The sequence below is a fragment of the Bos indicus x Bos taurus genome, chromosome X (genome assembly GCF_003369695.1).
Source record: "Bos indicus x Bos taurus breed Angus x Brahman F1 hybrid chromosome X, Bos_hybrid_MaternalHap_v2.0, whole genome shotgun sequence".
In the NCBI taxonomy this organism is placed as follows: domain Eukaryota; kingdom Metazoa; phylum Chordata; class Mammalia; order Artiodactyla; family Bovidae; genus Bos; species Bos indicus x Bos taurus.
In genome coordinates, this window is record NC_040105.1 from 63,764,107 (window position 1) to 63,788,075 (window position 23,969).

At 40.1% G+C, this 23,969-nt stretch overlaps 1 protein-coding gene and 1 pseudogene across 4 annotated transcripts in view; one reads left to right on the forward strand and one right to left on the reverse strand.

Annotated features, from left to right (window-relative positions):
* Window positions 1-23,969, forward strand: part of EDA (ectodysplasin A) — a 397,101-nt gene that overhangs the window by 355,980 nt on the left and 17,152 nt on the right. The gene's annotated exons all lie outside the window — the stretch shown is intronic.
* On the reverse strand, window positions 1,121-2,178 carry LOC113886862 (annotated as a pseudogene).

Below are 23,969 nucleotides of genomic sequence, written 5' to 3' on the forward strand. Positions count from 1 at the left end.
TAACTTGCTCAGTTGTGTTCAACTCTTTGCAAGTCTATGGACTGTAGCCCACCAGGCTCCTCTGTCCATAGGATTCTCCAGGCAAGAATACTGGAGTGGATAGCCATTCCCTTTTTCAGGGGATCTTCCCAACCCAGGGATCCAACCTTGGTCTCCTGCATTCCAGGCAGATTCTCTACTGTCTGAGTCACCAGGGATGCCCCACTGGATTGTGTGGTAAGACTATTTTAACTTTGTAAGAAATTGCCAAACTTTCTTTCAGGGTGCCTATACTATTTTGCATTCCCACCTGCACTGAATGAGATTCCTGTTGCCCTACATCCCTGTCAGCATTTAGTATTGTCAGTGTTTTGTATTTTAGCAGTTCTAGTAGATGTGCAGTGCTAGCTCATTGGCTTGATTTGCATTTCCCTAATGACTTTTGCTGTTGGGATCATATGCTTATTTGTAATCTATATATCTTCTTTGGTGAGGTGTCTGTTTCAATCTTTTACCAATTTCTTAATTGGATTATTTTCTGATTGTTGTTTTAAGTGTTCTTTTTATATATTGAATACCAGTCCTTTACCAGATATGTGTTTTGCAAATATTTTCTCCCAGTCTGTGGCTTGTCTTTTGATTAACTTAAGAGGGTCTTTCTCAGAGCAGAAGTTTTTAATTTTAATTAAGTCCAACTTCATAATTTGTTTCTTTCATGGATTGTGCTTTTAGAGTGCTGCCTAAAAATCCAATGCCAAACCCAAGGTCAAGTAGACTTTTTCATATGTTATTTTCTAGGAGATTTGTTTTGTTCTGTTTCAGAATAAGAAACTTGAGAATTTCTGTAGTTGACTGCCTTTTTCCTGCTGTGCCACTCACTTTGAATCTGTATTACCTCAACTCCTCAGAGAGAAACAAGGACAGGGAGTCCTCATTTAGAAAACATTTCCTAATTTTACATTTTTAAAGTTAATATTTAAAAATAAAACCCTTCTTCAACCCCCAACTGCTAACACCATCATGAATAATTTTATTTAATACAAGTTAAGTTTATAAATAAATGTGTTCTTTTTCCTCAAAAATCACTTAAGCAACTTTACAAGAATCATTGTTTAAAAAATTTACCTAGAGAAATTAAAGTACCATTTTCCCCCTAACACAGATGGTGCTCAAGGATTCACATATCAAGGTCGTTTGCTTAGAGCATCACCTTTTAGTTGTTCTGTTAGCAGGTGGGCTTTGGGTCTTCTTAATCACTCTTTTCTTCTCCTTGAGAATGTCTGTACTCTGGTTTCAGTTCCCATGTGTCTTTGTGGATCCCTTTTACATCTTGAATACCAATTTCTTTTAAGATTTCCTTCAGGTACAACACAGGCTGTTTTGTGGTGTCCTCCAAGTCCTTAAGATTATAATATTGATGTTTCTCAAAAGCCAAAACCAGCTTGTCTAAAATGTGTTGTTTATCAGTTCAAACTTGTTTTCCATCTTCTTCTTTTTCCTTTTATATTCTATATTGTATTGATGATTAGCAACAGGTTTGTAATTGGTTGTCACAACTTTGTCCAGGTGCTGTGGTAGCCTTACAGAATTGGAAGATTCTTCTATTTGTAATCTCTTGAATCGCTGGTAGTTTTCACTGGCAGCGGGTCAGCATTCAGCTCTTTGTACCACTATTCCTTCCAGTGAAAGCTTATCTGATGAGCTCTGAGTAAACCCTGTTAATGTCTGTCCTCTAACACTTTGCAAGATAAATTCATGTTCTCTAGAGCACTGACTGAAGCTATTTTTCTGCCAATATCATAAGTATTTGCAAGATCCTCTTTCAAAGTAAATAACACCTTGGTCCTTCCTTGATTTTTGGAAATCCACAGTTTTCCAACTTCACTTCTTTCAGGGGCCTTAGCCCATTGCAGTGACAGATATCAAAGAACCCTGACCCGCCACATTCTGGTGTTCTGTTTGGCGCCTGTCACGTCAAGTTCCCTGCTTTCAGCCATGGATCTGTTGCCAGCAAAGGTGTGCGGGTCAAAGTAGCGGGCCCCAGGAGCTGGAGGTTATGGGGCAAAGGGCCAGAGCAGAAAGCAAAATTGGCTGGAGGCTGACTGTGAAGAGCTGGGGTTCACATGCTGGGATGCTGGAAGCCAGGGGACTTCCAGGAGTTTTAGAGTTCTGTGTTTTACACTCAGTTCTATGATCCATTTTGAGTTTATTTTTGTGGAAGGTATAAGGACAGTGTCTGGATGCTTTTTTTTTTTTTTCTTTCATGAGCTGTCCAGTTGTTTCAGCACCATTTGTTGAAAAAACTATTCTTTCTCCACTGGATTGCTTTGTTCCTTTGTCAAAAATCAGTTGACTATATTTGTTTAGTTTGGGTCAACTCCTGTGCTCTCTATTCTGGCCCATTAACCTGTATGTCTGTTGTTCCACCAATACCAACACAATCATGATTGCCATATCTTTATGCTAAATTTTGTATCAGGTAGTTTTGGCCCTCCAACTTTGTTCTTATACTTGAATATTGTGAGTCTTTTTCCTTTGTGCATAAAATACAAAGTCAGGGTTTTTTACATCCACAAAATAATTTGCTGGGATTTTGACTGGGATTGCATTGAGTCCATAGATAAGTTGAAAAGAAATGACATCTTAACAGTATCAAGTCTTCCTGTTCATGAACATGGAATATCCTTCCATTTATTTAGGATTTTATTTCTTTCATCAGAGTTTTATAGTTTTCCCTCATATAAATCTTACACATATTCTGTTTGATTTGTGCATAAGTATTTCTTCTTTTTTGGTGCTAAAGTGTTTTTTTTTTTTTAATTTCAAATTCCAGTTGTTCATTGTTAGTATAGGAAAACAATTAACTTTTGTATATTGGGTTTGTATCTCACAGCTTTATTATACTTGCTTATTAATTCCAGGAGCATTTTTTTGTCAATGCGCTGGGATTTTTTTTACATAGAAAATCACAACATCTACAAACAAAGACAATATTATTTCTTTTTTCCCAATCTGTGTGCCTTCTCTTTTCTTATTTTTAACTATTAATTTTATATTGAAGTATAGGCAATTAACAATGTTGTGATAGTTTCAGGTGGAACAGCAAAGGGACTCAGCCATACATAAACATGTATCCATTCTCCCTCAAACTCCCCTCCCATCCAGGCTGCCACATAACATTGAGCTGATTTCCCTGTGCTCTATAGTAGATCCTTGTTGGTTATCCATTTTAAATACAGCAGTGTGTACACATCCATTCCAAACTCCCTAACTATCCCTTCCCCCAACCCTTCCCCACTGAAAACCATAAGTTCTTTCTCTAATTCTGTGATTCTGTTTCTGTTTTGTAAGTTCAGTTCAGTTCAGTCACTCAGTCGTGTCTTACTCTTTGCGACCCCATGGACTGCAGTACGCCAGGCTTCCCTGTCCATCACCAACTCCTGGAGCTTGCCCAAACTCATGTGCATTGAGTCAGTGATGCCATCCAACCATCTCATCCTCCATCGTCCCTCTCTCCTCCTGCCTTCAATCTTTCCCAGCATCAAGGTCTTTCCCAATAAGTTAGTTCTTTGCATCAGGTGGCCAAAGTACCAGAGTTTCAGCTTCAGCATCAGTCCTTCCAGTGAATATTCAGGACTGATTTCCTTTAGGATTGACTGGTTTGATCTCCTTGCAGTCCAAGGGACTCTCAAGAGTCTTCTCCAGCACCACAGTTCAAAAGCATCAATTCTTCAGTGCTCAGCTTTCTTTATAGTCCAACTCTCACAATTATACATAACTACTTGAAAAACCATAGCTTTGATTGGTAAGTAAGTTCATTTGTATAATTTCTTTTTAGATTCTGCATGTAAGAGATGTCATATATTTCTCCTTCTCTGTCTGACTTCACTTAGTAAGACAATCTCTAGGTCTGTCCATGTTGGTGCAAGAGGTATTATTTCATTCTTCTCAATGGCTGGGTTATTATTCCATTGTATATGTGTATCACGTCTTCTTTATCCATTCCTTTGTCAGTGGATATTTAGGATGCTTCCATGTCTTGGCTATTGTAAACAGTGCTGCAGTGAATATTGGGGTGCATATATCTTTTTGATTTATGTTTTCTCCAGACATATGCCCAGGAGTGGGATTGCAGAGTCTTGTAGTAGCTGTATTTTTAGTTTTTTAAGGAACCTCCTGTTCTTCATAGTTGTACCAATTTACATTCCCACCAACACTATAGGAGGATTTCCTTCTCTTCACACCCTCTCTAGCATTTATTGTTTGTGGACATGTTTTATGATAACCATTTGGACTGGTGTGAGGTGATGTCTCTTAGTTTTGATTTGCATTTCTCTAATAATTGAATACTTGGATGCAATCTCAAAAATGACAGAATGATCTCTGTTGGTTTCCAAGGCAAACCATTCAGTATCACAGTAATCCAAGTCTATGCCCCAACCAGTAATGCAGAAGAAGCTGAAGTTGAACGGTTCTATGAAGACCTACAAGACTTGCTAGAACTAACACCCAAAAAGATGTCCTTTTTATTATAGGGGACTGGAATGCAAAAGTAGGAAGTCAAGAAACACCTGGAGTAACAGGCAAATTTGGCCTTGGAATACAGAATGAAGCAGGGCAAAGGCAAACAGAGTTCTGCCAAGAAAACGCACTGGTCATAGCAAACACCCTCTTCCATTAAGACAGGAGAAGGCTCTACACATGGACATCACCAGATGGTCAACACCAAAATCAGGTTGATTACATTCTTTGCAGGCAAAGATGGAGAAGCTCTATACAGTCAGCAAAAACAAGACCGGGAGCTGACTGTGACTCAGATCATGAACTCCTTATTGCCAAATTCAGACTGAAATTGAAAAAAATGGGGAAAACCACTAGACCATTCAGGTATGACTTAAATCAAATCCCTTATGATTATACAGTGGAAGTGAGAAAAAGATTTAAGGGACTAGATCTGATAGATAGAGTGCCTGATGAACTATGGATGGAGGTTCATGACATTCTACAGGAGACAGGGATCAAGACCATCGCCATGGAAAAGAAATGCAAAAAAGCAAAATGGCTGTCTGGGGAGGCCTTACAAATAGCTGTGAAAAGAAGAGAAGCAAAAAGCAAAGGAGAAAAGGAAAGATATACCCACTTGAATGCAGAGTTCCAAAGAATAGCAAGGAGAGATAAGAAAGCCTTCCTCAGTGTTCAGTGCAAAGAAATAGAGGAAAACAACAGAATGGGAAAGACTAGAGATCTCTTCAAGAAAATCAGAGATACCAAAGGAACATTTCATGCAAAGATGGGCATAATAAAAGGCATAAATGGTATGGACCTAACAGAAGCAGAAGATATTAAGAGGCGGTGGCAAGAATACACAGAAGAACTGTACAAAAAGATCTTCACGACCCAGATAATCACAAAGATGTGAACACCCACCCTCACCTAGAGCCAGACATCCTGGAATGTGAAGTCAAGTGGCCCTTAGGAAGCATCACTATGAACAAAGCTAGTGGAGGTGATGGAATTCCAGTTGAGCTATTTCAAATTCTAAAAGCTGATGCTGTAAAAGTGCTGCACTCAATAGGTCAGCAAATTTGGAAAACTCAGCAGTGGCCACAGGACTGGAAAAGGTCAGTTTTCATTCCAATCCCAAAGAAAGGCAATGCCAAAGAATGCTCAAACCACCACACAATTGTACTCATCTCACATGCTAGTAAAGTAATGCTCAAAATTCTCCAAGCCACGCTTCAGCAATATGTGAACCATGAACTTCCTGATGTTCAAGCTGGTTTTAGAAAAGGCAGAGGAACCAGAGATCAAATTGCCAACATCCGCTGGATCATGGAAAAAGCAATAGAGTTCCAGAAAAGCATATATTTCTGCTTTATTGACTATGCCAAAGCCTTTGACTGTGTGGATCACAATAAACTGTGGAAAATTCTGAAAGAGATGGGAATACCAGTCCACCTGACCTGCCACTTGAGAAACCTATATGCAGGTCAGGAAGCAACAGTTAGAACTGGACATGGAACAACAGACTTGTTCCAAATGGGAAAAGGAGTAGGTCAAGGCTGTATATTGTCACCCTGCTTATTTAACTTCTATGCAGAGTACATCATGAGAAACGCTGGGCTGGAGGAAGCACAAGCTGGAATCAAGATTGCTGGGAGAAATATCAATAACCTCAGATATGCAGATGACACCACCCTTATGGCAGAAAGTGAAGAGGAACTAAAAAGCCGCTTGATGAAGGTGAAAGAGGAGAGTGAAAAAGTTGGCTTAAAGCTCAACATTCAGAAAACGAAGATCATGGCATCTGGTCCCATCACTTCATGGCAAATAGATGGGGAAACAGTGGCTGACTATTTTTCTGGGCTCCAAAATCACTGCAGATGGTGATTGCAGCCATTAAATTAAAAGACGCTTACTCCTTGGAAGGAAATTTATGACCAACCTAGACAGCATATTCTAAAGCAGAGACATTACTTTGCCAACAAAGGTCCATCTAGTCAAGGCTATGGTTTTTCCAGTAGTCATGTATGGATGTGAGAGTTGAACTGTAAAGAAAACTTTTGAACTGTGGTGTTACAGAAGAATTGATGCTTTTGAACTGTGGTGTTGGAGAAGACTCTTGAGAGTCCCTTGGACTGCAAGGAGACCCAACCAGTCCATCCTAAAGGAGATCAGTCCTGGGTGTTCATTGGAGGGACTGATGTTGGAGGGACTGATGTTGGAGCTGAAACTCCAATACTTTGGCCACCTTATGCGGAGAGCTGAGTCGTTGGAAAAGACCCTGATGCTGGGAAAGATTGAGGGCAGGAGGAGAAGGGGATGACAGAAGATGAGATGTTTGGATTGCATCACTGACACAATGGACATGGGTTTGGGTGAACTCCGGGAGTTGGTGATGGACAGGGAGGCCTGGCATGCTACGGTTCATGGGGTCACAATGAGTCAGACATGACTGAGCAGCTGAACTGAACTGAATAATTAGCGATGTTGAGCATGTTTTCATGTGTCTGTTGTATGCCTTTCTTTCTTGTCTTACCTTATTGCATTAGCTGGGAGCTCCAGTGTGATGTCAAATAGGAGTGGTCAGATGGGACATCCTTACCTCATTCTCAGTCATAGAGTGAAATCATCTAGTTTCTCAGCATAAGTATGATATTAGCTATAGATTTTTGTAGATTTTTTAATCAAATTGATCAAGTCTTTCTCTTCTCCTAATTTGACAGGAGCTCTCATCATGAATGGATCTTGGATTTTATCAAATGATTCTTCTGCATCTATTGATAGTGATCATATGGTTTTTCTTCTTAAGCATGTCACTGTATGATGGATTAAGTTAGTTTTTTAATATTAAATCAGCCTTGTGTACTAGAAATAAATACCACTTAGTTGTGCTGTATAATTTTTGTAACATTGTTGAATTTGACTTGCTAATATTTTGTTGAGGATTTTTGCAACTATTTTCAATGAGATGTTGGTCTGTAGTTTTCCTTTCTTTTAATATATTTGACTTTGGTATTAGGATAATTCTAGCTTCATGGAATGAGCTAGAAAGTGTTCCGTCTGGTTCTATTTTCTGCAAGAGGTTGTAGAGAATTGTTATAATTTCTTCCCTAAATGGTAAAATTCATCAGTGAAACCATCTGGGCCTGGTACTTTCTGTTTTAAAAGGTTATTAATTGTTGATTCAATTTCTTTAATATATATAGGCCTATTCAGATTATATAGTCAATTTCTTTAATATATATATATGTGTTATCATTTCAGATTATATGTTTCTCCTTATATGAGTCTTGATAGATTATATCTTTCAAATAATTAGCCAGTTTCATCTAAGTTATCAAATTTGTGAGCAGTTTGTTCATGGTATTATTTTATTATCCTTTTAATGTACATTAGATCAGTAGTAATGGCCCTTCTTTCCTTTCTGATATTAGTAATTTGTGTTTTTTTCTCTCCCTTTCTTGGTTAGCCTAGGTAAGGGTTTATCAATATTATTCATCTTTTCAAAGAACCAGCTTTTGGTTTCATTGATCTTTTTTTTCATTGCTTTCTTGTTTTCAATTTCATTTCTTTTACTTTGATTTTTATTTTTCTTTTCTTGGGCTTACTCTGAATTCAAATTGCTCTTCTTTTTCTAGTTTCCTGAGGTGGAATCTTAGATTAAATATTTTCCAAAATCGTTTAGATCTTTTTTCCTATTGTAATTCATGTGATTTTCCAACCACTTTCTGTTACTGATCTCTAGTTTAATTCCATTGTAATAAGAGAGTACAATCAATATGATAACTATGCTTTTAAATTTGCTAAGGTATGTTTTATGACACATAATGTTTATCTCAGTGAATGTTCTATGTGAACTTGAGAAGAGTATATCCTGCTATTGTTGGATGAAGTATTCTATAAATGTCAGTTAGATACTAGTTGATTAATGGTGCTATTCAGCTCAGTATATCCTTACCAATTTTATCCTGCTGGATATTTCACTTACTTATCAAGGGATGGTGAAGCCTCCAACTATAATAGTGGAGTCATCAGATTTTGCCATAAGATAAAAGGATCTTATGTCACAGAAAATTGACCCCTCTACCACTATATAATCCCTGATAATTTACCTTCCTCTGAAGTCAACTTTGTCTGAAATTAGCTTTCTTTTGATTAGTGTTAGCATCGTATATCTTTCACCATCCCTTTACTTTTAATCTGTCTTTGTCTTATAGTTAGTGTTTATTTCTTACAGAAATAGTTGGTTATTGGATTTTTATCTACTTTGACAGTTTCTATCTGTTAACCGATATATTTATTCCATTCAAAGTGATTATTGAAGGACTTCCCTGGTGGTCCAATGGATAAGACTTTGGGCTCCCAATGCAGTGGGCTTAGGTTTGATCCCTGTTCAGAGAACTATATCTGACATGCTGCAGCTAAGAGTTTGCATGCTGCAACTAAAGATGCTGCATACTGCAGTTAAAGATCTAGCATGGCAAAGTGAAGACTGAAGACCTCAGGTACTGCAACTAAGACCCAGTGCAGCCAAATAAATAAGTAAATAAGAGGAGAGAACTGAAGAAATGTTTTTTTTTTAATTAATTATTGATAAGTGTATGCCCCAACCAGTAACGCTGAAGAAGCTGAAGTTGAATGGTTCTATGAAGACCTACAAGACCTTTTAGAACTAACACCCAAAAAGATGTCCTTTCCATTATAGGGGACTGGAATGCAAAAGTAGGAAGTCAAGAAACACCTGGAGTAACAGGCAAATTTGGCCTTGGAATACAGAATGAAGCAGGGCAAAGGCTAATAGAGTTCTGCCAAGAGAACATACTGGTCATAGCAAACACCCTATTCCAACAACACAAGAGAAGACTCTACACATGGACATCACCAGATGGTCAACACCAAAATCAGATTGATTATATTCTTTGCAGCCAAAAATGGAGAAGCTCTATACAGTCAGCAAAAACAAGACCAGGAGCTAACTGTGGCTCAGATCATGAACTCCTTATTGCCAAATTTAGACTTAAATTGAAGAAAGTAGGGAAAACCACTAGACCATTCAGGTATGACCTAAATAAAATCCCTTATGATTATACAGTGGAAGTGAAAAATAGATTTAAGGGACTAGATCTGATAGATAGAGTGCCTGATGAACTATGGACTGAGGTTCGTGACATTGTACAGGAGACAGGGATCAGGACTATCCCCATGGAAAAGAAATGCAAAAAAGCAAAATGGCTTTCTGGGGAGGCCTTACAAATAGCTGGGAAAAGAAGAGAAGCGAGAAGCAAAGGAGAAAAGGAAAGATATCAGCATCTGAATGCAGATTTCCAAAGAATAGCAAGGAGAGATAAGAAAGCCTTCCTCAGTGATCAATGCAGAGAAATAGAGGAAAACAACAGAATGGGAAAGACTAGAGATATCTTCAAGAAAATGAGAGATACCAAGGGAACATTTCATGCAAAGATGGGCTCGATATAGGACAGAGATGGTGTGGACCTAACAGAAGCAGAAGATATTAAGAGGAGGTGGCAAGAATACACAAAAGAACTGTACATAAAAGAGCTTCATGACCCAGATAATCACGATGGTGTGAACACTCACCTAGAGCCAGACATCCTTAAATGTGAATATAAGTGGGCCTTAGGAAGCTTCACTACGAACAAAGCTAGTGGAGGTGATGGAATTCCAGTTGAGTTATTTCAAATCCTGAAAGATGATGCTGTGAAAGTGCTGTGCTCAATATGCCAGCAAATTTGGAAAACTCAGCAGTGTCCACAGGACTGGAAAAGGTCAGTTTTCATTCCAATCCCAAAGAAAGGCAATGCCAAAGAATGTTCATAAGTTCAGTCAGTTCAGTTGAGTCGCTCAGTTGTGTCCGACTCTTTGTGACCCCATGAATCGCAGCATGCCACGCCACCAACTCCCAAAGTTCACTCAAACTCACGTCCATCAAGTTGGTGATGCCATCCAGCCATCTCATCCTCTGTTGTCCCCTTCTCCTCCTGCCCCCAATCCTACCCAGCGTCAGAGTCTTTTCCAATGAGTCAACTCTTCACATCAAGTGGCCAATGTACTGGAGCTTCAGCTTTAGCATCATTCCTTCCAAAGAAATTCCAGGGCTGATATCCTTCAGAATGGACTGGTTGGATCTCCTTGCGTCCAAGGGACTCTCAGGAGTCTTCTCCAACACCACAGTTCAAAAGCATCAATTCTTTGGCGCTCAGCCTTCTTCACAGTCCAACTCTCACATCCATACATGACCACTGGAAAAACCATAGCCTTGACTAGATCGATCTTTGTTGGCAAAGTAATGTCTCTGCTTTTGAATATGCTATCTAGGTTGGTCATAACTTTCCTTCCAAGGAGTAAGCATCTTTTAATTTCATGGCTGCAGTCACCATCTGCAGTGATTTTGGCGCCCAAAAAAATAAAGTCTGACACTGTTTCCACTGTTTCCCCATCTATTTCCCATGAAGAATCTTCATACTACCGCACAATTGCACTCACTTCACTGCTAGTAAAGTAATGCTCAAAATTCTCCAAGCCAGGCTTCAGCAGTACGTGAGCCGTGAACTTCCAGATGTTCAGGCTGGTTTTAGAAAAGGCAGAGGAACCAGAGATCAAATTGCCAACATCTGCTGGATCATGGAAAAAGCAAGAGAGTTCCAGAAAAACATCTATTTCTGCTTTATTGACTATGCCAAAGCCTTTGACTGTGTGGATCACAATAAACTGTGGAAAATTCTGAAAGAGATGGGAATACCAGACCACCTGACCTGCCTCTTGAGAAACCTATATTCAGGTCAGGAAGCAAGAGTTAGAACTGGACATGGAACAACAGACTGGTTCCAAATAGGAAAAGGAGTACATCAAGGCTGTATATTGTCACCCTGCTTATTTAACTTCTATGTAGAGTACATCATGGGAAACGCTGGGCTGGAAGAAGCACAAGCTGGAATCAAGATTGCTGGAAGACATATCAATAACCTCAGATATGCAGATGACACCACCCTTATGGCAGAAAGTGCAGAAGAACTAAAAAGCCTCTTGATGAAGGTGAAAGAGGAGAGTGAAAAAGTTGGCTTAAAGCTCAACATTCAGAAAACGAAGATCATGGCATCTGGTCCCATCACTTCATGGGAAATAGATGGGGAAACAAAGCTGTAACTCCAGTACTTTGGCCACCTCATGTGAAGAGTTGACTCATTGGAAAAGACTCTGATGCTGGTAGGGATTGGGGACAGGAGAAGAAGGGGACGACAGAGGATGAGATGCCTGGATGGCATCACCGACTCGATGGACATGAGTCTGAGTGAACTCTGGGAGTTGGTGATGGACAGGGAGGCCTGGAGTGCTGCGATTCATGGGGTCGCAAAGAGTCGGACACGACTGAGTGACTGAACTAAACTGAACTGAACTGAAGTTAATATATACTATATTTGTAACTTTTTGTATTCATTGACCATTTCTTTGTTTCTTTTTCTGTCTTCCACTCCTTTTCTGCCTTCTCTGGCTTTAATCAAACATTTTATATTGCTATGATTCCATTTTCTTTCCTCTTTTATATCAGTTATACTTATAAAAATGTTTAGTGGTTGCCCTAGAGTTTGAAATATATATTTATAACTTATCCAATATTACTTTCAAATAATATTATACCACTTCTCAGGTAGTACAAGTACCTTATAGCAAAGTGTTTTCAATTCTTCCCCTGCATCCTTTATACCACAGCTGTTATTTGTTTCACTTATTCACAAGCTATAATCACTGAATACTTCTTTGCTTTTTATTTTATTATTTTGAGTGAACTATTATCTATTAAATTATTATCTATTAAACTATTAAGTTAAGTAGATAATATTCAGTGATTATAGCTTGTGAATAAGTGAAATTAAACTATTGTTAAACTATTAAATTATTATCTATAAACTATTATCTATTAAATCGATTAAGAATAAGTAAAATAAATAAAATATTTTATTTTACTTTTATTAAGTCCTTCTCTAATATTCTTTCTTTATGTAGATCCAAGTTTCTGACTTACGTAATTTTCCTTTTCTGAAGAACTTCTTTTAACATTTCTTATAAGACATGTCTCCTGGCAACAAATTCAATCAATTTTTGTTTGAGAAAGTCTTTATTTCAGCTTCATTTTTGAAGAATACTTTTGTTGGATACAGAATTCAAGCTTTTTTTTTTTTCTTTAAGCACTTTAAATATTTCACTGCACTCTCTTGCTTTAATAATTTCTGAAGAGAAGCCAATGTAATTTTTTTTTACCCCTCTGCCTTCTTTACAAATTGTCTCTTTTTCTTTTATTTTCTGCAGTTTAAATATGATATGCCTAGTGGTCAGCATTTTGGTATTTGTCCTGCTTGATATTCTCTGAGTTTCTTGGATCTAAGGTTTGGTATCTGTCATTACTTATAGAAAACTCTTATTTGATATTACTTCAAATATTTCCTCTATTCCCTCCTCTCTCTTTCTTCTGGTATTCCTATTATGTGTATATACCCCATTTGTAATTGTACCACAGTCTTTGGATATGCTAGTCCATCTTTTTCATTGCTTTTTTATCTCTGCATTTCATGTATGAAGTTTGTATTGACATCTTCAAGTTCACTAGCTCACTAATAGTGAGTTATTGTTGTTGTTGTTTTGGTTAGCCAATTTTATTTTTTAATTCTATTTATTTAAACTTAAAAAAGTGTTCACCCATTTCTCCTACCCCTCCCTCAGCCTTCACCTCTGGCAGCCACCAATCTGTTCTCTGTATCTATGCGCTTGGTTGGTTGGTTTGTTTGTTTATCTGTTTTTTAATGCCACATATAAGAGAGATCATATGGTATTTGAACTTCTCTGTCTGACTTATTTCACTTAGAATAATGCCCTCAAGGTCATTTGTGTTGTTGTCCATTCTTTTTTATGGCCAAGTAATATTCCATTGGCTTCCCTGGTGGCTCAGTGGTTAAAGAATCCGCCCGACAATGCTGGAGACATGGGTTCAATCCCCGGTCGTGGAAGATCCCACATGCTGAGGAGCAACTAAGTCCATGTACCACAACGACTGGCCCTGAGCTCTGGAACCCGGGAGCTGCAACTACTGAGCCCATGTGCTGCAGCTCCTGAAGCCCACACACCCTAGAGCCTGTGCTCCACAAGAACAGCCACTGCAATGAGAAGCCCACACACTGCAACTAAAGAGAAGCCCCTGCTCGCTGCAACTAGAGAAAAACCCTCACAGCAACAAAGACCCAGCACAGCCAAACATAAAAATAAGTTAAAAAAAAAAAAAAAAGAACCCGCCTGCCAATGTAGGAAACGTGTGTTCAAACCCTGGGTCAAGGAGATCCCCTGGAGGAGGGCATGGCAACCCACTCTACTATTCTTGCTTGGAGAATCCCCTGCACAGAGGAGCCTGGTGGGCTACAATCCACAGTGTCACAAAGAATCAGACATAACTGAAGCGAATTAACACGCATGCACACAGGCATGCTCCTTTGTATTTCTGTGATATCAGTTGTAGTATCTCCTCTTTCATTTCTGAGTCTGGTTCTGATGCTTGGTTTACCACTCCAGACTATGTTTTTACTATGCCTTGTAATTTTTGACTGAAAACCAGATATGATTTACTGGATAAAAGAAACTGAGTTAGGGAGGCCAGTAGTGTAAAGGTTTTATGTTCAACTAAGAGTTAATCTGGGCTTCCTAGGTGGCTCAATGGTAAAGAATCTGCTTTCCAAGCAGGAGACACAGTTTCGATCCCTGTGTCAGGAAGATCCCCTGGAAATCTTTAAGAGCACTTTAAATGGCAACCCACTCTAGTATTCTTGCCTGGGAAATCCCATAGACAGAGGAACCTGGTAGGCTACAGTCCATGGAGTTTAAAAGAGTCAGACACGATTTAGCAACTAAACAACAGCAACAAGAGTTAGTTTATGTTTACTCTTTGATGAAGCTGTGGTGTCAGAGGCTAAAATTGTCTCATTGTTCTTATATTAGTCTCTTCATGTGCTCTTTGATTATCCATAGAAACTTCGTAACTAGGGTCTAAGACTTCCAATGTTTTTAGTTGTTATTGTTCAGTCACTAAGTCACATCTGACTCTTGGCAACCCCATGGACTGCAGCACGCCAAGCTCCCCTGTCCTCCACTATTTCCTGGAGTTTGCTCAAACTCATGTCCATTGAATCAATGTGGCTATCTAACCATCTCATCCTTTGCTGCCCCCTTCTCCTTTTGCCTTCAATCTTTCCCGCATCTATGTCTTTTCCAGTGAGTCAGCTCTTAGCATCAGGTGGCCAAAGTATTGGAACCTCAGCATCAGTGCTTCCAATGAATATTCAGGGTTGACTTCCTTTAGGATTAACTGGTTTGATATTCTTTCAGTCCAAGGGACTCAAGAGTCTTCTCCAGCACCACAGTTCAAAAGCATCAGTTCTTCTGTGCTCAGCCTTCTTTATGGTCCAACTCTCACATCCATACATGACTACTAGAAAACCAGAGCTTTGGCTATATGGCCCTTTGTTGGTAAAATGATATCTCTGCTTTTTAATACACTATCTAGGTTTGTCATAGCTTTCCTTCCAAGGAGCAAGTGTCTTTTAATTTCAGGCTATAGTCACTGTCCACAATTATTATACAAGAGTGCTGTTAATGTGATGATAAAGTGTGAGTAGAGTGGAATCTACTCTACAGTGGGGCTTCCCTGGTGGCTCAGACAGTAAAGCATCTGCCTGCAATGCGGGAGACCCGGGTTCAATCCCTGGGTTGGGAAGATCCTCTGGAGAAGGAAATGGCACCCCACTCCAGTACTCTTGCCTGGAAAATTCCATGGATGGAGGAGCCTGGTAGGCTACAGTCCATGGGGTCACAAAGAGTCGGACACGACTGAGCAACTTCACTTTAACTTTCAGAGTGGAATCATTCATTAAACTTATGACTTAGTCTTAGGTCTCAATCTTTTAGTGTGCCTGAGTTGATTTTTCATTCTGTCTGCCCTCTGCTGGATAAGAATAATCGGCTTATGGAAGCTTCCTGATGGGAGAGACTGACTGTGGGAAAACTGGGTCTTCTTCTGATGGGCGGGGCTGTGCTCAGTTCAGTTCAGTTGGCAGTTGTGTCCAACTCTTTGTGACCCCATGGACTGCAGCACTCCAGGCATCCCTGTCCATCACCAACTCCCGGAGCTTGCTCAAACTCATGTCCATCAAGTTGGTGATGCCGTTCAACCATATCATCTTCTGTCATCCCCTTCTCCTCCTTCCTTCAATCTTTCCCAGCATCAGAGTCTTTTCCAGTGAGTCAGTTCTTCTCATCGGGTGGCCAAAGTATTGAAGCTTCAGCTTCAGCATCTGTCCTTCCTATGAATATTCAGGACTTATTTCCGTTAGGATGGACTGGTTGGATCTCCTTGCAGTCCTAGGGACCCTCAAGTGTCTTCTCCAACACCACAGTTCAAAAGCATCAATTCTTCAGTGCTCAGCTTTCCTTATGGTCCAACTCTCACATCCATACATGACTACTGGAAAAACCATAGCTTTGACTAGATGGACCTTTGTCAGCAAAGTAATGTCTCTGCTTTTTAATATGCTCTCTAGGATGGTCATAGCTTTTCTTCCAAGGAGCAAGTGTCTTTTAATTTCACACCTTCAGTCACCATCTGTGGTGATTTTAGAGCCCCCCAAAATAAAGTCTCACTGTTTCCATTGTTCCCCCCAAAATAAAGTCTCACTGTTTCCATTGTTTCCCCATCTATTTGCCATGAAGTGATGGGACCAGATGCCTTGATCTTCGTTTTTTGAATGTTGAGCTTTAAGCCAACTCTTTCACTCTCCTCTTTCACTTTCATCTAGATGCTATTTAGTTCTTCTTTGCTTTCTGCCATAAAAGTGAAGGTGGTGTTATCTGCATATCTGAGGTTATTAATATTTCTCCCAGCAATCTTGATTGCAGCTTGTGCTTCATCCAGCCTGGCATTTCACATGATGTACTCTGCATATAAGTTAAATAAGCAGGGTGACAATATACAGCCTTGACATACTCCTTTCCCAATTTGGAACCAGTCCATTTTTCCATGTCTGGTTCTAACTGTTGCTTCTTGACCTGCATATAGATTCCTCAGGAGGCAGGTAAGGTAGTCTGGTTTTCCCATCTCTTTCAGAATTTTCCATAGTTTGTTGTGATCCACACAGTTAAAGGCTTTGGCATAGTCAGTAAAGCAGAAGTAGATGTTTTTCTGGAACTCACTTGCTTTTTTGATGATCCATTGGATATTGGCGGTTTGATCTCTGGTTCCTCTCTGCCTTTTCTAAATCCAGTTTGAACATCTGGAAGTTGTTCTGTTGCAGTCTGGCTTGGAGAAATTTAAGCATTACTTTGCTAGCATGTGAGATGAATGCAACTCTGCAGTAGTTTGAACATTCTTTGGCATTGCCTTTCTTTTAGATTGGAATGAAAACTGACCTTTTCCAGTCCTGTGGCCGCTGCTGAGTTTTCCAAATTTGCTGGCATATTGAGTGCAGCACTTTCACAGCATCATTTTAGGGCCATGCTCAATAAATCTTTAATCCAGTTTTCTGTTGATGGGCGGGGCTGTGTTCCCTCCCTGTTGTTTGGATGAGGGCAAACTATGGTAGTGTTAATGACCTCCTTCAAAAGGACTTGTGCACGCCCTGTTGTGTTCAGTGTCCCTGACCCTGCAGCAGGCCACTGTTGACTCACGCCTCCACTGGAGACCTCCTGGACATTCACAGGCACGTCTGGCTCAGTCTCTTGTGATACTGATTCTCCTGGCTCCTGGTGTACACAAGGCTTTGTTTGTACCCTCCAAGAGTCTGTTTCCCCAGTCCTGTGGATGTTCTGTAATCAAATCCCACTGGCCTCCAAACTCAAATTGCCTGCGGGTTCTCAGTCACTTTGCTGGATACCCAGGTTGGGAATCTGTTGTGGGTCCTAGAGCTTTCTTAACATTACAAGAATTTATTTGTTATAATTGTCTGCCTGGCAGCTCTATGGTGGGGCTAATGGTGACCTCCTCCAAGAGGGCTTATGCCACACACTGCATGACCAAGGTCTACTGCAGCCAGATCCCCTGTCCCCAAAGCAGGCCACTGCTGACCTGTGCCTCTCAAACACTCAAAGGCAGGTCTGGTTCAGACTCAGTGGGGTCTCTGGTTCCTGGTATACACAAGGTTTTGTTTGAGCCCTCCAAGCATCCCTGGTGGATATGGGGTTTGATTCTAAATGCAATTTGGCTCCTCTTACATTCGTGATGGGGCTTCTTCTTTGCCCTTGGAAGTGTGGTATCTTTTCTTGGTGGGATCCAACATTCTCTTGTAGATGGTTGTTCAGCAGCAAGTTGCAACTTTGGAGTTCTTGCAGAAGATAAGTGCACGTCCTTCTACTCTGCCATCTTGGTAAGTCCAAGCAAGGCTTCAACAGAGAACTTGTAGATGTTCAAGCTGAATTTAGAAAAGGCAGAGGAACCAGAGATCAAATTGCCAACATCCGTTGGATCATAGAAAAGGCAAGAGAATTCCAGAAAACCATCTACTTCTGCTTTATTGATTATGCCAAAGCCTTTGATGGTGGATCACAACAACCTGTGGAAATTTTTTCAAGAGATGGAAATACCAGACCACCTTACCTGCCTCCTGAGGAATCTATATGCAGGTCAAGAAGCAACAGTTGGAACTGGACATGGAACAACAGACTAGTTCCAAATTGGGAAAGGAGTACGTCAAGGCTATATATTGTCACCCTGCTTATTTAACTTTTATATGCAGAGTACATCATGCGAAATGCCAGGCTGGATGAAGCACAAGCTGGAATCAAGATTGCTGGGAGAAATATTAATAACCTCAGATATGCAGATAACACCACCTTCACTTTTATGGCAGAAAGCAAAGAAGAACTAAATAGCATCTAGATGAAAGTGAAAGAGGAGAGTGAAAGAGTTGGCTTAAAGCTCAACATTCAAAAAACAAAGATCAAGGCATCTGGTCCCATCACTTCATGGCAAATAGATGGGGAAACAATGGAAACAGTGAGAGACTTTATTTTGAGGGGCTCCAAAATCACTGCAGATGGTGACTGCAGCCATGAAATTAAAAGACACTTGCTCCTTGGAAGAAAAGCTATGACCATCCTAGAGAGCATATTAAAAAGCAGAGACATTACTTTGCTGACAAAGGTCCATCTAGTCAAAGCTATGGTTTTTCCAGTAGTCATGTATGGATGTGAGAGTTGGACCATAAGGAAAGCTGAGCACTGAAGAATTGATGCTTTTGAACTGTGGTGTTGGAGAAGACACTTGAGGGTCCCTAGGACTGCAAGGAGATCCAACCAGTCCATCCTAACGGAAATAAGTCCTGAATATTCATTGGAGGGACTGATGCTGAAGCTGAAGTTCCAGTACTGAACTACATGCATCCAGGCCACTGATGCAAAGAACTGACTCATGGGAAAGACTCTGATACTGGGAAAGATTGAAGGCGGGAGGGAAGGGGGATGACAGAAGATGAGATGGTTGGATGGGATCACTGAGTCGATGAACATGAGTTTGAGCAAGCTCCGGGAGCTGGTGATGGACAGGGATGCCTGGCCTGCTGCAGTCCATGGGATCCCAAAGAGTCGGACACAACTGAGCAACTGAACTGCACTGAACTGAGTTGGGTATTTCCTACCCCCCACCTCAGTATGCCTCTGGTAAAACCTCAGTCAGTTAGACTCTAATAAAAGTTTTCCTTGAGGGCAGGCGTTGTTAAAGATAATAGGTCCAGATATATTTCAAAATGGCTGCTTTCCTCTCCCCTTGCTAGAGGCACAAGAGCATTTTTCTCCAGTCTTCATAGTGAGAACCTTGTAGTGCTCTTGAAAGTAAAGCACATGAAAGTGTGGGGAACCCCCTAAGACTGAACCTTCCGAGGACTTTTATCCCTTGATCTACTTGGTCCACACTGAGCACCTAGCAATCTTTTTAAAGTTTTAAAGTGTTCTTACTGATACCGACTTCAGGTACAGGCTTCTATTCCTAGTCAGCCATAAGTCTCTGTATCCACTAGTCTGTCTCTCCATCTTATAGAACAGCAATTTGCCTTGGGACTTCACTTCTCTGATGGATCTAAGAAGTAGTGATTTTAAGTTTGTTCAGCTTTTTTCTTATTGTGAGTATGGGAATGATGGCTTCCAAGAACTTGATGTGTGAAACCAGAAAGTGGAAGTATATACATTTATTTTTTAATTTCAAAGCACATCTAGAAAAACGTGAATCTTTCAAGTTTCAGCTTACCTGAAAATATGTAGAAGCTGTGTGACTTTGTGCAATTAACTTAATCCATCTCTTCATCTATAAAATAAGCATAATAATGCCTATTTTGCTGGATTGTTATAAGACCTAAATGAGATATGCTAAGCATCTAGCACAGTGCATGGCTCATATATATTCAATAAATGTTAACTTTAATTACAATGTCATTTATCTTCATCAGAATCCTAGGCTTGAATAGAGACAAAGTGTACAAAGTATTCCCTAATTTAGAAGTTAAAGAATCAGAAGAAAATGGAACACTTGCCTTATGATCAGTTTGTGATTGAGTCACAACTAGACTCAGGCTAGGACTGCTGCCAGCTTCCATGGCCCTGATGTGGTTACAAGACTCCGTTTTCTTAATATCAGAGCAAATAGCTTGCCCACATTAATCAAAACCTGTCACATCTCAAATTTACTCCTATAAAAGCAATCTCAGCGACTGCACACCTGTCCGTCCCACTCTGATGTATTTGTGGGTTTTGCCTGCAGAAACCATGATGGTTCCAAGTACAGGGTATTAGAATGATAGAGAAATGTAGCCTGTTACCATGGAAACAGACATGTGACACCAATAGTGCTCTGAGTAGGCATGTAAAAGGTTCTGAAGCATATAGAGAAAATAAGTCAACATATCTAAAAAGATACAGAACTGAGCAGAGGTTACTGCTTTTTTCCTAGGTCAAGGTATTCATATCTAACATGGGATAGTTCTAGCTCCCTGGTTTTTTCTCTCTAGAAGATGGAAAACCACAATGACCTCAAGCAAAAGAAATGAGAATGGTTGATATAGAACCGGAACTTGGGGGAAAGGGAGGGAGGCTCAAGCTGCTGCTGCTGCTAAGTCACTTCAGTCATGTCCGACTCTATGCGACTCCATAGACGGCAGCCCACCAGGCTCCTCCATCCATGGGATTTTCCAGGCAAGAGTACTGGAGTGGGGTGCCATTGCCTTCTCAGGGGAGGCTCAAGAGGAAGGTGATATATGTATAATTAGGCTGATTTTCATTGTTGTACGTCAGAAACCAAAACAACATTGTGAAGCAATTTTCCTCTGATTAAAGTTTTTTTTTTAATTAAAAAAAAATGAACCAGGATTAATAGGACCATGTTGAAACTCATAAGAATTATTTACTGGCTATGGTGAGCTATATTAGAAAAAGAAGGAACTCCTTCCTGTATTGTTGAAATGATGTACTCACTAGCACCTATGGGAAGTGTGATACAATCTAAGGACAATCTTGTCTATACTTTTTTATCCTCATTTTTTTCAAGGGATATGCCAAATGTTCAGTGAGCAGATAGAAGCAAGTGGAAGATGAGCCTTGAGCGCTTGTAGCTCTCAGCCCTCTTCATACCATGGCCATTTCGGAAAATAAAGATAAAAATTTTATCCCATCACTTCATGGCAAATAGATGGGGAAACAATGGAAACAGTGGCAGACTTTATTTTGTGGGGCTCCAAAATCACTGCAGATGGTGACTGCAGCCATGAAATTAAAAGACGCTTACTCCTTGGAAAAAAATTTATGACCAACCTAGACACCGTATTAAAAAGCAGAGACGTTACTTTGTCAACAAAGGTCCATCTAGTCAAGGCTGTGGTTTTTCCAGTAGTCATGTATGGATGTGAGAGTTGGGCTATAAAAAAAACTGAGCGCTGAAGAATTGATGCTTTTGAACTGTGGTGTTGGAGAAGACTCTGGAGAGTCCCTTGGACTGCAAGATCAAACCAGTCCATCCTCAAGGAAATCAGTCCTGAATATTCATTGGAAAGACTGATGTTGAAGCTGAAACTCCAATACTTTGGCCACCTCATACAAAGAGCTGACTCATTTGAAAAGACCCTGATGCTGGGAAAAATTGAAGGTGGGAGGAGAAGGGGATGACAGAAGATGAGATGGTTGAATGGCATCACGGACTTAATGGACATGAGTTTGAGTAAATTCCAGGAGTTGGTGATGGACAGGGAGGCCAGGCATGCTGCAGTCAATGGGGGTCACAAAGAGTCGGACACAACTTAGCGACTAAACTGAAATGAACTTACCTCACACAATATACCAAATCTATTCCAGATTAATTAAAATATTTAAATATAAAAAATGAAATTAGGAAAGAACCAGAAAAAATACAAAGAGTTACCTATGTAATGCTCATATATCCAAATTTAAAATGACAATGTAGAAATATAGTTACTGACATAGAAGAAAGGTATCAAGCAACAGATCCCATTTTGTGCAAATACCTATTTATATGCATAGAAAATTTCTAGATATGCATAAAGTGTTAATAGAGGTTGTTTGTGAGTAGTTTTTTAAACTATTTTTTCCTTTTTGCTCCTCTTTTCTATGTATGTATATATGCATGCATTTACATATGTGTAGTAAGTAGATATTTCTGGTAAAAAAATAATAGAAGTTAATGAAAAATTCTTAGCTTCCCTTTCCCTACTTTTCCTTGTATGGTCAAACTTCCTCCAGGAATTTATTTTCCTCAACTAACCAGTATAATTCCTTAATTCTCCCCCTTTAGTACTTTCCCATTCAACTGTAAGTTCTCTGAGAATAGACTTGTTTCATTATTTACTGTTCTTCCTTCCTAGGCATGCTCAGTAAGAACTGGTTGCATGGTGATCATCTAATTTTCTCAAAGCCTGCTTCAAACTCTGACGTAACAGTGAAGTTAAAGTTGTTCAGTCATGTCCGACTCTTGGCAACCCCATGGACTATACAGTCCATGGAATTCTACAGGCCAGAATACTGGAGTAGGTAGCCATTCCCTTCTCCAGGGGATCTTCCCAACCCAGGGATTGAACCCAGGTCTCCTGCATTGCAGGCAGATTCTTTACTGGCTGAGCCACAAGGGAAGCCCTACAACTGGAGTGGGTAGTCTATCCCTTCTCCAGTGGCTCTTCCCCACCCAGGAATCATACTGGGTCTCCTGCATTGCAGGCGGATTCTTTACCAACTGAGCTATCAGGGAAGCCTACAGTGTAACAGTAGTAACCTTTTAACCAGCTAAAATGGTCAGAAGCTTGGCCAGGGCTAACACAATCTGTCTATGAGGGCACTGTCTGCAATGGCTGTCATCTCACTGGTCTCCCAGGCTGAGGTAACCAACTAGTTAGCTGATAGCTTGTTGATGGGATTAGGCCTTTCTATGTAAAGTGAAAGTGAAGTCGCTTAGTCGTGTCCGACTCTTTGCAACCCATGGACTGTAGCCCATCAAGCTCCTCCATCTATGGGATTCTCCAGGCAAGAATACTGGAGTGGGTTGCCATTTCCTTCTCCACTTTCTATGTAAATCCCTCCCCAAATAGCTTTCTTGTTCAAGAATGTGGCCCTTCTCAAGCTGCCTCTTATTTAGTAAAATCTGTCTAGCTGTGCTTCCTTGCCAGAACCTCTGTGTACAATCTCAGTGCTGTTAAAAACAAACATAAAAGATAGGCAGTAAAGACACTGGGAGGAGAAAGAGAAAAAATGAGGATAGAAGAGTGGAGGATCATGACCTTAAATGCAGCAGGTTGCTAAACCCAACCATAAACATTCCCTGCACATAATAATATCTACAGTTGCACGTGAAATTATTTTGCCAGGAAAGTCTACACAGACATTGGTTTTCAAGGGACTGATGGCCACACTGGCAGCCCTCCAAGTTAGAGACTTTACTGACTTCTGATTGAGTCTGCTTAGACAGAATCTTTGATAGAGTGAGCTCTTACTAGTAAAGATCATTCAGGCTTGTTGCAAGAATAAAATGAGATGACAGATGGAAATATGTTTTATAGTCTATAAAACAATGTACAACAAATGCTTGATGTTCTTGTGAGCTCCTGAGGGCACTGACAGGGGTTTAATGTGGTCCAGTAGAGTCTTCATGGGCGTTTGGAACAGATTTCAAATACCTGCATCTAAAGAAAATGAAACCCCCCTACAGAATGAAGTGAATTGTGTCCCCAGGAGGGAAAAACATGCCTGCACGTCTGGAGACAGCTGAACTGTGTATGTCTGAGGAATGATTGTTCCCTAACTATATGAAAAAAGCCTTGGGTTTTCTGAGTGCCCTCAATTGATTAGAATTGTTTTCTTTAGAAGTAATTCCCCAGAAAATGCTTGTGATTTCATTGTTGGTGAAACTGTTGACACTTCTTTTAAAGTGTCTGTTAACTTATGATAAATTA